The 14779-nt window shown below is 48.8% G+C and overlaps 1 protein-coding gene and 1 long non-coding RNA gene across 2 annotated transcripts in view; one reads left to right on the top strand and one right to left on the bottom strand.

Annotated features, from left to right (window-relative positions):
* The window catches only part of LOC142297049 (uncharacterized), a 109124-nt gene that overhangs the window by 30994 nt on the left and 63351 nt on the right, over positions 1-14779 (top strand). The gene's annotated exons all lie outside the window — the stretch shown is intronic.
* Positions 1252-3725, bottom strand: LOC142297051 (uncharacterized). The gene is made up of 2 exons (XR_012751728.1): positions 3552-3725; positions 1252-3464 (listed from the first exon to the last, which is right to left on the bottom strand). It is a non-coding gene; the product is annotated as an uncharacterized LOC142297051 (long non-coding RNA).

The raw sequence follows: 14779 nt of genomic DNA, 5'->3' as shown, positions 1-14779 counted from the left end.
ACCAAATATACATAATGTAGTGGCTAAAATGAGGTCCTCAAAAAATCCACTACGACACAATGTGGATATTATGAGGACTTTCAGCTGCGCTCTGTTTTGTTTTTTGCTTTGAGACTCCTCCCACTCTTCGAAAAACTCCATTCCAGTCACCTCAGTACCAAATATACATAATGTAGTTCTTTCCTGCGTTTTTCTGCGTTTTCCCCCCATGTAATGCATTGGAAAAACGCAGCAAAACGCAGAGAACAAAAACACAGCAAAACGCAGCCAAAAATGCACCAAATCGCAGTAAAAATGCATGCGTTTTTTTCATGCGTTTTTTAAAGACGCTGCGTTTCTGTGCGGTTTTAGCGCTAAAAAACGCACAAAAACGCAGCGTCAAAAAAACGCAGTGTGTGAACCTAGCCTTACAAGTTGACCAGCAGCAATTCCATCTTTAGGCCCTGTGCGCATGCTGCGTTTTTTGCCACGTTTTTGGGTGCAGGTTGTTGCCCAAAACTGCATGCATTGCCTTCCCCAGCAAAGTCTATGAGAATTCAGACAGGCTGTGCGCACGTCGCTTCTTTGTTCCTTGCAGTTTTTGTGGAAGAAAAAAGCAGCAGCGTGTCACTTCTTTGTGTGTTTTGGAGGACTGGCAGATCAATCCTCGCTGACTCCGGGTCAGTGGGGGATTGATCCCCGGTATCTGGTCAGATGCTGGTCCCCATATAAAGTCTATGGGGACCAGAATCCGGCACAAAGGGATAGGAGCAAGCACTTCACACTCACCGATCACCAGCGCGGCTGTCACACTGCTCCTGCGGCCTGTCATTCTTCCTCGGCCGCTCATTAGGCTTATTCATATTCACGGCTTCCCCTGCCCACTGGTGGCTGTGATTGGTTGCAGTCAGACGCACCCCGACGCCAAATGACAGCTGTCTGACTGCAACCAGACGCCGATGGATGGGTCTATGGCGTACAGTAAAATAAATAACATCATGCAGTCCCCTCAATTTTGATTCTCAGACTGGGGAGGTCGATGGTTATTAGGCTGCCCCCCCAGTCTAAAATTATCAGCCTGCAGCCTCCCGGATCACCACATCCATTAGATGTGACAGTCCCAGCACTTTACCTGGATCATCCCGATTGCCCTGGTGCGGTGGTAATCAGGGTAATAAGGAGTTAATAGCAGCCCATAGCTGCCACTAAGTCCTAGATTAGTGATGGCAGCGTCTCTGAGACCCCATAGAAGAGCAGAAATCCTGCAACAGCTTCACTAAAAGAAACTTTATTAAAGACAGTGAAAAAGCACGATGTGGAAAGAAAAGTACACCCTGTCCATCACCGCGTCTCACACAGATGACTGCTCTTACATGACAATATCAAAGTGAATGCGGCCACTGATAAAACCCACAACTTCTGAGGGGGGAACAAACCCCGTCACCGAATCATCACATCACCAAGACACGAGCAAATGACAACTTACAATGATAGAAGATTACAAGAAGCATCAATACAACATTATATAAGTACGCCCCATATACTACACAGCACAGAGAATATATAAGTACACCCCATATAATACACAGCACAGAGAATATATAAGTACACCCCATATAATACACAGCACAGAGAATATATAAGTACACCCCATATAATATAGTCATCGCCAAAAGTTTTGAGAATGCTACAAATATTAATTTTTACAAAGTCTACTGCTTAAGTTTTTCTAATGGCAATTTGCATATACTCCAGAATGTTATAATGAGTGATCAGCTGAACAGCAATTACTATTGGCTAAGAAAATGAACTTTAACCCCCCAAAACACATTTCAACATCATTGCATTCCTGCCTTAAAAGGAGCAGCTAACATTGTTTTAGTGATTGTTCCATTAACACAGGTGCGGGTGTTGATGAGGACAGGGCTGGCGATCAATCAGTCATGATTAAGTAAGAATGACACCACTGGACACTTTAAAAGGAGGCTGGTGCTTGGTATTATTGTTTCTCTTCAGTTAACCATGGTTATCTCTAAAGAAACACGTGCAGCCATCATTGCTCTGCACAAAAATGGCCTAACAGGGAAGAGTATTGCAGCTACAAAGATTGCACCTCAGTCAACAATCTATCGCATCATCAAGAACTTCAAGGAGAGAGCTTCCATTGTTGCAAAAAAGGCTCCAGGGCACCCAAGAAGGGCCAGCAAACGCCAGGACCGTATCTTAAACTTGTTTCAGCTGTGGGATGGGACTACCAGCAGTGCCGAGCTAGCTCAGCAATGGCAGCAGGCTGGTGTTAGTGCTTCTGCACGCACTGTGAGGCGGAGACTCTTTGAGCAAGGCCTGGTTTCAAGGAGGGCAGCAAAGAAGCCACTTCTCTCCAGAAAAAACATCAGGGACCGAGTGATATTCTGCAAAAGGTACAGGGACTGGACTGCTGAGGACTGGGGTAAAGTCATTTTCTCAGATGAATCGATTGTTTGGGACATCTGGAAAACAGCTTATTAGGAGAAGAAGAGGTGACGCTACCACCAGTCTTGTCTCATGCCAACTGTTAAGCATCCTGAAACCATTCATGTGTGGGGTTGCTTCTCAGCCAAGGGAATCGCACCACTCACAGTTTTGCCTAAAAACACAGCCATGAATAAGGAATGGTACCAGAATGTCCTCCAAGAGCAACTTCTCCCAACTGTCCAAGAGCAGTTTGGCGCCCAACATTGCCTTTTCCAGCATGATGGAGCACCTTGCCATAAAGCAAAGGTGATCACTAAATGGCTCATGGAACAAAACATAGAGATTTTGGGTCCATGGCCTGGAAACTCCCCAGATCTTAACCCCATTGAGAACTTGTGGGCAATCATCAAGAGACGGGTGGACAACGAAAAACCAACAAATTCTGGCAAAATGCAAGCATTGCTTATGCAAGAATGGACAGCTATCAGTCAGGATTTGGTCCAGAAGTTGATTGAGAGCATGCCAGGGAGAATTGCAGAGGTCCTGAAGAAGAAGGGTCAACACTGCAAATATTCACTTGCTGCATTTACTCATTCTAACTGTCAATAGAAGCTTCTGGTCTCATAATATGATTGCAATTATATTCCTGTATGTGATGTAACATCAGACAAACACAATTAAACACCAGAGGGCAACAGATCATGTGAAAAAAGCATTGTGGTGTCATTCTCAAAACTTTTGGCCATGACTATACACAGCACAGAGAATATATAAGTACACCCCATATAATACACAGCACAGAGAATATATAAGTACACCCCATATAATACACAGCACAGAGAATATATAAGTACACCCCATATAATACACAGCACAGAGAATATATAAGTACACTCCATATAATACACATCACACAGAATATACACAGAGATATCCTCTTATGTCACTTGTGGGATTCTCTCCAATAGATGAGACCTTCATATTCAGAGGATGAGGAAGAATTCTCTGTGGAGCCGACATTGCCCCGAACTCTATAAAGAAAAATGACCAATAAATAATAATAATAATAATGCCACAAATTCCCATAAACTGTGTATAATGAATGCGCTGATAATCACCTGCTAATAAACCCATCAGTATCTGTCACAGATCATTGTGGAATTCAGCCCTTTGTGATCTCTGGCTCCAGCTTTAATATCCAATGGCTTCCCTTATATACAGCGACTGCTCCAATCCCCTCCTCCTGGATCTATCCCCCGCTCCATGCCTCTAATGGGAAAAGAGGAAAGGGACCCCGGGTGCTGCTCTGCGACACCCCCCCACAGACAGAGCATTGCACCCCCTCTCTCTCACCTTCCCCCAGGCAGAGCGTCACACCCTCTCTTTCTCTCTCCCCTTCCCCCAGGCAGAGCGTCGCACCCTCTCTCTCTCCCCTTCCCCCAGGCAGAGCGTCGCACCCTCTCTCTCTCCCCCCAGGCAGAGCGTCGCACCCTCTCTCTCTCCCCCCAGGCAGAGCGTCGCACCCTCTCTCTCTCCCCCCCCATCCAGAGCGTCGCACCCTCTCTCCCCCCCCCCATCCAGAGCGTCGCACCCTCTCTCTCTCTCTCCCCCCCTTCCCCCAGGCAGAGCGTCGCACCCTCTCTCTCTCCTTCCCCCAGGCAGAGCGTCGCACCCTCTCTCTCTCTCCCCCCAGGCAGAGCGTCGCACCCTCTCTCTCCCCCCTTCCCCCAGGCAGAGCGTCGCACCCTCTCTCTCTCCTTCCCCCAGGCAGAGCGTCACACCCTCTCTCTCTCTCCCCCCAGACAGAGCGTCGCACCCTCTCTCTCCCCCTTCCCACAGACAGAGCGTCGCACCCCCTCTCTCCCCCCTTCCCCCAGGCAGAGCGTCGCACCCTCTCTCTCCCCCCTTCCCCCAGGCAGAGCGTCGCACCCTCTCTCTCCCCCCTTCCCCCAAGCAGAGCGTCACACCCTCTCTCTCTCTCCCCCCAGGCAGAGCGTCGCACCCTCTCTCTCCCCCCTTCCCCCAGGCAGAGCGTCGCACCCTCTCTCTCTCCTTCCCCCAGGCAGAGCGTCGCACCCTCTCTCTCTCTCCCCCCAGACAGAGCGTCGCACCCTCTCTCTCCCCCTTCCCACAGACAGAGCGTCGCACCCTCTCTCTCCCCCCTTCCCCCAGGCAGAGCGTCGCACCCTCTCTCTCCCCCTTCCCACAGACAGAGCGTCGCACCCTCTCTCTCTCCCCTTTCCCCCAGGCAGAGCGTCGCACCCTCTCTCTCTCCCCTTTCCCCCAGGCAGAGCGTCGCACCCTCTCTCTCGCCCCCTTCACCACAGAGCATCGCACCCCACACACAGAGCATTGCACCTACTGCTGCACACTATTGCACCCAGAGCCGGTGACCTACAATCCCTTTTTATTCCCCCTGAGGCTCATATGTGATAATCTCCATCAGATATGACCTCCTGTTACATCGCACCCAGGGCTGGAAACAGCAGAAGCAGAGAAGAGGGAAACATCCTGCTGCTTGTACCGCAACTGCGCACTGACTGCCGGGAACTACAGGCTCCTCCCACACAAGAGGCCGGTCACATGGGCGTGACGTCAGCAGAGGTCCCTCTGGCCACTGGGATCTAGACTCTACCGGATCCTGACCCTGAGGCGGGGAAGATTCCGCTTTTCCTCATTAGTTATAGAGCTGAGGTCACACTGGATTTTGGGGTAAGAAATAAAAGTGTCTCCTGTCACTACTGGGGGCTGCAGCTCGTGTATATATCACAGGGAAGGGGCTGAAGCTGCAGCACAGGGCTGTGGAGGCTTCCATAAGGAAGGGGGATATGGGGGGCTACACAGGGCAGGGGGCGATGCTGCATATTTTGGGGCTTACACTGGGCGATGCTGCACGATGGAGGGGAAGAGTCTGTAGGAAGGATAGATGGGGGCACAGCCGGGGTAGGGACTGTAGGATGGATGGATGGATGGGGGCACATCCGGGGTGGGGACTGTAGGATGGATGGGGGCACATCCGGGGTGGGGACTGTAGGATGGATGGGGGCACATCCGGGGTAGGGACTGTAGGATGGATGGATGGGGGCACATCCGGGGTGGGGACTGTAGGATGGATGGATGGGGGCACATCCGGGGTGGGGACTGTAGGATGGATGGGGGCACATCTGGGGTAGGGACTGTAGGATGGATGGGGGGCACAACCGGGGTAGGGACTGTAGGATGGATGGGGGCACATCCGGGGTGGGGACTGTAGGATGGATGGATGGGGGCACATCCGGGGTGGGGACTGTAGGATGGATGGATGGGGGCACATCCGGGGTGGGGACTGTAGGATGGATGGATGGGGGCACATTCGGGGTGGGGACTGTAGGATGGATGGATGGGGGCACATCTGGGGTAGGGACTGTAGGATGGATGGGGGCACATCTGGGGTGGGGACTGTAGGATGGATGGATGGGGGCACATCCGGGGTAGGGACTGTAGGATGGATGGATGGGGGCACATCCGGGGTAGGGACTGTAGGATGGATGGGGGCACATCCGGGGTGGGGACTGTAGGATGGATGGATGGGGGCACATCCGGGGTGGGGACTGTAGGATGGATGGATGGGGCACATCCGGGGTGGGGACTGTAGGATGGATGGATGGGGGCACATCCGGGGTAGGGACTGTAGGATGGATGGGGGCACATCCGGGGTGGGGACTGTAGGATGGATGGATGGGGGCACATCCGGGGTGGGGACTGTAGGATGGATGGATGGGGCACATCCGGGGTGGGGACTGTAGGATGGATGGATGGGGGCACATTTGGGGTGAGGACTGTAGGATGGATGGGGGCACATCTGGGGTGGGGACTGTAGGATGGATGGATGGGGGCACATTTGGGGTGAGGACTGTAGGATGGATGGATGGGGCACATCCGGGGTGGGGACTGTAGGATGGATGGGGGCACACCTGGGGTAGGGACTGTAGGATGGATGGGGGCACATCTGGGGTGGGGACTGTAGGATAGATGGGGGCACACCTGGGGTGGGGACTGTAGGATGGATGGATGGGGGCACACCTGGGGTGGGGACTGTAGGATGGATGGATGGGGGCACATCTGGGGTGGGTACAGTAGGATGGATGGGGGCACATCTGGGGTGGGGACAGTAGGATGGATGGATGGGGGCACATTTGGGGTGAGGACTGTAGGATAGATGGGTGCACATCTGGGGTAGGGACTGTAGGATGGATGAGGGCACATCTGGGGTAGGGACTGTTGGATGGATGGGGGCACACCTGGGGAAGGGACTGTAGGATGGATGGGGGCACATCTGGGGTGGGGACTGTAGGATGGATGGGGGCACATCTGGGGTGGGGACTGTAGGATGGATGGGGGCACATCTGGGGTAGGGACTGTAGGATGGATGGGGGCACATCTGGGGTGAGCACTGTAGGAAGGATGGATGGGGTCACATCTGGGGTGGGGACTGTAGGATGGATGGGGTCACATCTGTGGTGGGGACTGTAGGATGGATGGGGTCACATCTGGGGTGGGGACTGTAGGATGGATGGGGTCACATCTGGGGTGGGGACTGTAGGATGGATGGGGGCACATCTGGGGTAGGGACTGTATAATGGATGGGGGCACATCTGGGGTGGGGACTGTAGGATGGATGGGGGCACATCTGGGGTGGGGACTGTAGGATGGATGGGGGCACATCTGGGGTGGGGACTGTAGGATGGATGGGGGCACATCTGGGGTGGGGACTGTAGGATGGATGGATATATATTATATATACTTATTATAAATAAGTTTTCCAGTTTGGGGCTCCCTCTTGTGGTCAGTGCTGGCGGTGCAGTTGATTTGTGGAATGAAAGCCACACACCTGTGGAGGACTGGCAATGAGGCTTTTCTGATTAGACTATATAACTGAGAAGTTTTCTCCTGTCTCTTGCCGGTTCTCAATGGATATCCTGTGTGTTAAAGGGGAGGTGTCCAAAAAATTTTTTTTCAATAACTGGAAAAATGTAAAGTTTTAATGGTTTGTTTAAATATTATTTGTTTTTAATTGAGCAAAATATTAAAAAAAAATGAAAGTTTGATATTTTCCACTCTTTGGCTATGTGCCAACGCTGCGGAAAATTTGCCGCGATTTTTTCGTGAAAATTCGGCGGATTTTTGAAAAATCCGCAGTACAGCAAGTCCCCAGCCCTTTCTATGGCATGTGGGGAGTGCTGTACCCATGCTGCATTTTTTTCCGCAGGGAAATCCATATTATTTCCGCTGCGGAAAAAAACGCAGCATAGGTACAGCACTCCCCAAATGCTGCAGCATGTCAATTATTTTTGTGGATTTTTCCGCAAGATCCCATACTTACCTGCCTTGATAGCAGACACCGGAGTCACTTCCTCCAGTGCAGGCAGAGGAGTGCGGTGCAGCCAGGAGCAGGCAGCAGGTGGTGGGCGGGGCCTGCACAAGCTCCGGTCATGTGACAGCCAGAGCTCGTTCAGGCCCGTCCACCTCCTGCAAAGTGCAGACACTGACAGACACGGCTGGAAAGTGAAGTGCTGCGTGATGGAGGTAAGTATGAACTCACCGATCACTCCAGCACTTGTTCTGCATTGAGGATGCAGTGCCGAAGCCATGGTACTGTATCCTCAATGCAGAAGGACCGCAGCATATCCGCAGGACATTCCGCAGCACATCCGCAGCATGAAAACAGACAGTTGTGCTGCGGATTTCTGGGAGCTCCTGCGGATATATCCGCAGGACACTTTCCCCGTGGGCACATAGCCTTAAACACTAAGGGGAGCAGCTGCTGAAATCCTACTGAAATCCAACTGTAGAAATAGCCTGGATTACAGCTGCAGTAAAGTGGGCAGAATCTGCTCTCCTGTGTGTGATGTCACCTCCCCCTCCCAATCTGGGTGTTTCCAAAGGATAACAGAGAATGAAATTTAGGATCACAGTGCGGAGCCATTTTGCTGGTGACCAGAAATGTCTAGAGTGTCACCAAGGTCAGCAGGACTATCACACAGGATAGGATTAGATACACAGCTCAGCAGACAGTATCACACAGGATAGGATTAGATACACAGCTAAGTAGGCAGTACCACACAGGATAGGATTAGATGCACAGCTCAGCAGACAGTATCACACAGGATAGGATTAGATACACAGCTAAGTAGGTAGTACCACACAGGATAGGATTAGATGCACAGCTCAGCAGACAGTACTGCACAGGATAGGATTAGATACACAGCTAAACAGGAAGTACCACACAGGATAGGATTAGATACACGGTTCTGCAGACAGTACCACATAAGATTAGATGCACAGCTCAGCAATCAGTATCACACATGATAGGAGTGGAAACAGTATCACACATGATAGGAGTGGATACGGCCGGGGAGGGGCGGCAGCCTGGCGCCCCATACAGATCCCGGCGGTTGACAGGGGTAAAGTCGAGCAAACAGCATACGCTGTGAGCTCCACAATGATGGCGCTGATCTCCTCCCTCTGCTGTGATCTGGACAGCCCAGGGGGCGCGTCCAGGTCACAGCAGACACCTTCTCTAATGTTACTAAATGGGGTCGGAGCCCGACTATCAGAGTCTATGCGCAGGGGGCTGCCATAAAGGAGGTGAGAAACTGTCGTTACAGACACCAAATCCAAGATGGCAGCCCCCAGTGCTTCAGTAAAATTAGAATTAGATAAAAACTAAATAAGGCTATGTGCGCACGTTGCGTACTAGCCCTGCAGAAATTTCTGCAGCGATCTAAAGAGCACACGTGCGCTTCAAATCGCTGCAGAAAATGTCCATAGAGAAAAAAAAGCCGATTCCATGCGCTCTGCCTGCAGCTCCTGCCATAGACAGAGCAGGAGCTGCCGGCAAAGCGCACGGAAGAAGTGACATGTCACTTCTTAGAACGCAGCGCTTCGGGCAGCAGCCGAAGCGCTGCGCTCTAAGACGCCACGTGCGCACGGCTCCTGCACAATCTCCATAGACTGTGCAGGGGACGCAGGACGCATGCAGTTACGCTGCGCTACAAAGCGCAGCGTAACTGCATGTATTTACGCAACGTGCGCACATAGCCTAAGCAGTGATTTTAATTTTATATTAAAAATACTTGATTTTATAATTGCTATTATTAATACAAAAATCACCGTGGCCCTGATCCACTCTCGCCTTGACTACTGTAACACTCTATTAATTGGTCTCCCCCTAACTAGACTCTCTCCTCTACAGTCCATCCTTAATGCAGCAGCCAGGGTCACCTATCTGGCTAACCGCTACTCGGATGCCTCTGCTCTTTGCCAGTCATTGCACTGGCTGCCCATATATCACAGGATCCAATTCAAACTGCTTGTTCTCACCCACAAAGCTCTCCACAGTGCAGCACCCCCCTACATCTCCACCCTCCTCTCTGTCTATCACCACAAAGCTCTCCACAGTGCAGCACCCCCCTACATCTCCACCCTCCTCTCTGTCTATCACCACAAAGCTCTCCACAGTGCAGCACCCCCCCTACATCTCCACCCTCCTCTCTGTCTATCACCACAAAGCTCTCCACAGTGCAGCACCCCCCTACATCTCCACCCTCCTCTCTGTCTATCACCACAAAGCTCTCCACAGTGCAGCACCCCCCCCTACATCTCCACCCTCCTCTCTGTCTATCACCACAAAGCTCTCCACAGTGCAGTACCCCCCCCTACATCTCCACCCTCTTTTCTGTCTATCATCCCACCCGTTCTCTATGCTCTGCAAATGACGTTCGACTAACATCCACACTAATTCGAACCTTCCACTCCGGAATCCAAGAATTCTTCCGAGTTGCACCAAACCTCTGGAACGCTCTACCCCAAGAAGTTAGGACAAATCACAACTTACTCAGCTTCAGACGCTCCCTAAAAACGCATCTTTTTAGGGCGGCCTATCACACTCCCTAGCCAAACTAATTTCACCTAATCCCTCTACAACTTCTCAGAACATAACCCACGTCAAACTCCATGGCACCCAAATGCATCTCATGGCTCTGGCCAACTAATCCAGGAAGCCATTATCTATCCCCCATGAGATGGCTGGATTGTCAATGTAAATAAGCACTTGTACCTTGCCCCTCCCCCCATCTCATTGTAGATTGTAAGCTCTCACGAGCAGGGTTGCCATTTTTCCCTTTAAATATTGTATCTTCTATAATTGTTACTTGTTTGTATATGTTTATGTATATGATAAGTATATGTATATGAGCCTCCTGAATTGTAAAGCGCTGCGGAATATGTTGGCGCTATAGAAATAAAGATTATTATTAGATTATTATTATTAAAAATAAAAAACCACAACACTTTACCTTTTAAGGACATTCTACAACCAGCCCTGCTCACTACCAGAACGCCTCTCAGATAAGTGGTCGTTTACCTCTGCTTATTGTTTCCACTTTCTTGGTGGTTTTTCTGCTTTGATACTAATGCTTGATCCTATTTTGTCTGTGTGAAGTTCTTGGTGGAATTGGATCACTCCCAGGTGGGAATGTCTGTATACTTAGCTCCATGATTCTGCAATGTGTTTTGTCATGCTTGGTATTAATTCAGTCCCTCATCTATGTTAGTGTTGTTGGATTCCAGTAACAGTGTGCTGATATAGTGGGGGAGAGGTCGTGTGAACTCAGGGTTTTTCCATATCAGGCGTGCTGGTATGTTTTAGGGTTTTTACGGTTGCAGACAGTGCTCCTTCCTATCCTTTCCTATAATGATAGTTTGGGCCTCACCTTTGCTGAAATCTGTTTTTCTAGCTTTGTATTGAGTTTTTCTATGTCACCGTAGTCTTTACATGTGGGGGGCTATCTATATCTTTGGAGATTGCTCCGAGGCAGATTAGCTTTCCTATATCTCCATCTGTAAGAATATTTAGCTCTCTGACTGTGTCGAGACGACTAGGTCATCGTAGGCTCGTCCCATGGCTACTTCTAGTTGTGTGTCAGGATTGGGTCTGCAGTCCGATAAGATTCCAGCCACTCTGTTGCCTTTTTGGTTTCTGCATTTTTTGATCCTCCACGGTCCTTGAATCATAACGGGCACATCTGGGCTGGGGACTGTAGCATGGATGGTTTCAAATCTGGGGTGGGGACTGATGGATGGGGACACATCTGGGGTGGGGACTGTAGGAAGGATGGATGGGGGCACATCTGGGCTGGGGACTGTAGCATGGATGGTTTCAAATCTGGGGTGGGGACTGATGGATGGATGGGGACACATCTGGGGTGGGGACTGTAGGAAGGATGGATGGGGGCACATCTGGGGTGGGGACTGATGGATGTGAGCACATCTGGGGTGGGGACTGTAGGATGGATAGGGGCACATCTAGGGTTTTTAAATCCAGTGTCTAAAGACCACAATGTGAGTCAATCAGTGACGTTTCGTTCCTTCCTTGGACCTTTATCAAACTCACACTATAAAAATACAAAGTGAATATTCTCTCAAAGGTACATAAATATTAGAGCAAAAATAAATAAAAAAGATTTATCTATATAACAGAAAATGGACACAATTGGAAAATAGCCACGTCCCCAGCGGCTGCAAACTCCAATAATATTCACTTTGTATTTTTCTTATGTATCTTTATAGTGAGTCTGATAAAGGTCCAAGGAAGCACCGAAACGACACTGATTAACTCACATTGTGGTCTTTATTCACTGGATTTAAAAAATAAAAAAAAAATTGAAAATATTTTGGATATTTTGAGTGCCGGATTTATTTCCAGGGCTGTGGAGTCGGTAAGCCAAACCTTCGACTTTGACTCCGACTCCTCAATTTCCCTTGCACCGACTCCGACTCCCACATATATTGCTTATAGTTAAGTGAAAAATTTATTGTAGTACATGAACATGTGTATGTGAACATCAGACATTTAATAGTTTTTATGATACAATAATCAAGATATTTAGATATAACATAAAATATATTTATTGGAATACAACTTTAGAACACAAAAAACTGTAATAAATTGTAAATATTCAATACACTATGTAATATACAGTAGATTACATACTGTATATATCTTGTGTGTGTATATATATGTGTGTATGTATGTATATATAATATATATATATATATTACATATTGTATTACATATTTACAATTTATTAGTTTTTTGTGTTCTAAAGTTGTATTCCAATAAATATATTTTATCTAAATATCTTGATTATTGTATCATAAAAATGATTCAATGTCTGATGTTCACATTGTACTACAATAAAGTTTTCACTTAAATGTAAGCATTATGCCAAATGTTAATGGTATTTAGTATGTTTTTGTTGAAAACTGTTTTTTGACACTTACATAGTTTATTATATATATATATATATATATATATATATATATATAATATATACATATATATACCGTATTTTTTGGACTATAAGACGCACCCACCGGACTATAAGACGCACCCTGGTTTTAGAGGAGGAAAATAGGAAAATAAAACTTTAAGCAAAAAAATGTGGTCATGACACACTGTTATGGGGCGAGGATCTGCTGCTGACACTGTTATGGGGTAATGTCCCCAAATTCTCTACTAAGGTACCCCATCCTGGTAATGATCCTCCTGCCTTGTATATGATCCTGCTATAAACCCCCATCCTGCTCATATACCCCCATCCTGCTTATATACCAGCATCCTGCTCATATTCCCCCATCCTATTCATATACCCCATCCTGTTCATATACCCCCATCCTGTTCATATACCCCATCCTGTTCATATACCCCCATCCTGTTCATATACCCCCATCCTGTTCATGTACCCCCATCCTGTTCATATACCCCCATCCTGTTCATATACCCCCATCCTGCTCATATACCCCCATCCTGTTCATATTCCCCCATCCTGCTCATATACTCCCATCCTGTTCATATACCCCCATCCTGTTCATATACCCCCATCCATCCTGCTCATATACTCCCATCCTGTTCATATACCCCCATCCTGTTCATATACCCTCCATCCATCCTGCTCATATACCCCCATCCTGTTCATATACCCCCCATCCTGTTCATATTCCCCCATCCTGCTCATATACTCCCATCCTGTTCATATACCCCCATCCTGTTCATATACCCCCCATCCATCCTGCTCATATACTCCCATCCTGTTCATATACCCCCATCCTGTTCATATATCCCCATCCTGTTCATATACCCCCATCCTGTTCATATACCCCCATCCTGTTCATATACTTCCATCCTGTTCATATACCCCCCATCCCTCCTGCTCATATACTCCCATCCTGTTCATATACCCCCATCCTGTTCATATACCCCCATCCTGTTCATATACTTCCATCCTGTTCATATACCCCCCATCCTGTTCATATACCCCCATCCTGTTCATATACCCCCATCCTGTTCATATACCCCCATCCTGTTCATATACCCCCATCCTGTTCATATACCCCCATCCTGTTCATATACTTCCATCCTGTTCATATACCCCCCATCCCTCCTGCTCATATACTCCCATCCTGTTCATATACCCCCATCCTGTTCATATACCCCCATCCTGTTCATATACTTCCATCCTGTTCATATACCCCCCATCCCTCCTGCTCATATACTCCCATCCTGCTATATGCCCCCATCGTGCTCATATACCATCCTGGTATATGGCCTGTATCCTATAGCACAGAGAAAAAAAAACAAACGTTTATACTCACCTTTTCCTCACTCCCTGCAGCCGATCATCTTCCTCTCTGCACCACTGACCTGTGTGTGTGGAGCCGTTCCACTGCAGCACGCGATGTCTTCCTGTCTGTGCCGATCAGCTGACCGGCACAAACAGGAAGACATCGCGTGCTGCAGGGGAACGGCTCCACACACGGGGACGGGTGAGTACACTGATTCACTGCACCCCGCGCTGATGATGACGCGCGGGGGGCAGTGAATACAGCCGCACATGATCACTCCAGGCTGTAATTGCCAGGGGTGATCATGTGGACCGGCTCTTTACTATGCGCACGTCCCCGCTCGTCCTCCCGCCCACCTGTCAGCGCCGGCTTCTGCGTTGAGAAATGGGCGGGAGGATGGGCGTGCATATTTAATGAGCGGGCACACGTGGTCACAGCAGGCTGCTACAGCCTGCTCGTGCCCCCGATGACCCGCTCCACCGCAGCACCTCATTCCCCGCAGCCACAGTCAGACCATAAGACGCACCCCCAACTTTCCCCCAACATTTGGGGGAAAAAAAGTGCGTCTTATGGTCCGAAAAATACGGTGTATATGTATATATATATATATATATATATATATATATATATATATATATATATATATATATATATATATATATATATATATATATATATATAT

The sequence above is a fragment of the Anomaloglossus baeobatrachus genome, chromosome 3 (assembly GCF_048569485.1).
Source record: "Anomaloglossus baeobatrachus isolate aAnoBae1 chromosome 3, aAnoBae1.hap1, whole genome shotgun sequence".
NCBI lineage: Eukaryota > Metazoa > Chordata > Amphibia > Anura > Aromobatidae > Anomaloglossus > Anomaloglossus baeobatrachus.
The sequence above is the reverse complement of the archived record's forward strand: the minus strand, read 5'-3'. Positions and strand labels throughout refer to the sequence as shown.